The sequence below is a fragment of the Carlito syrichta genome, unplaced genomic scaffold (genome assembly GCF_000164805.1).
Source record: "Carlito syrichta isolate Samal-C Ts95f unplaced genomic scaffold, Tarsius_syrichta-2.0.1 Scaffold21647, whole genome shotgun sequence".
NCBI classification, from domain to species: Eukaryota; Metazoa; Chordata; class Mammalia; order Primates; family Tarsiidae; genus Carlito; species Carlito syrichta.
Genome location: NW_006965743.1, coordinates 1 through 807, shown reverse-complemented (window position 1 = coordinate 807; position 807 = coordinate 1). Strand labels below are relative to the sequence as shown.

Here is an 807-nt window from a genome sequence, read left to right as displayed (position 1 = left end):
GCGGGAAGACAGCGGCCCGGCCCGGAGGCGAGCGGAGGGGAGAGGCCTGTTCGCCCAGCCGGTGCGTGAGGATTGGGGCCCCAGCCCGGCGCGCAGCTGCCGCGATGGCCCAGCCGCAGATGACCAGCTCGCAGAAGGCCCTGATGCTCCAGCTGAAATCCCTGCAGGAGGAGCCGGTGGAGGACTTCCGGATCACCCTGGTGGACGAGTCTGACCTCTACAACTGGGAGGTGGCCATCTTCGGACCCCCAACACCCTCTACAAAGGCAGCTACTTCAAGGCGCATATTAAATTTCCTATTGACTACCCCAATTCACCACCTACTTCAGATTCTTGACCAAAATGTGGCACTTCAACATTTATGAGAATGGAGATGTATGCATTTCGATTCTTCATCCACCTGTAGATGACCCACAGAGTAGAGAGCTGCCTCTGAAAGGTGGAACCCTACTCAGAATGTGAGGACTATCCTGTTAAGTGTAATCTCACTGAATAATGAGCCCAACGCCTTCTCCCCAGCCAATGTGGATGCTTCAGTTATGTTCAGGAAATGGAGAGACAGTAAAGGAAAAGACAAAGAATATGCTGAAATCATTAGGAAACAGGTTTCGGCCCCTAAGGCGAAACAGAAAAGGATGGAGTGAAGGTCCCCACGACCCTGGCGGAATACTGCATCAAAACTAAAGTACCTTCCAATGACAACAGCTCAGATTTGCTTTGTGACGACTTGTATGATGACGACATTGATGATGAAGATGAACAGGAGGAAGATGCCGACTGTTATGATGATGACGATTCTGGGAACGA

The 807-nt window shown here is 51.8% G+C and overlaps 1 pseudogene; it reads left to right on the top strand.

The window, feature by feature from the left end:
- Window positions 1–104: 104 nt before the first annotated feature.
- LOC103265817 lies at window positions 105–799 on the top strand (annotated as a pseudogene).
- Window positions 800–807: the final 8 nt, after the last annotated feature.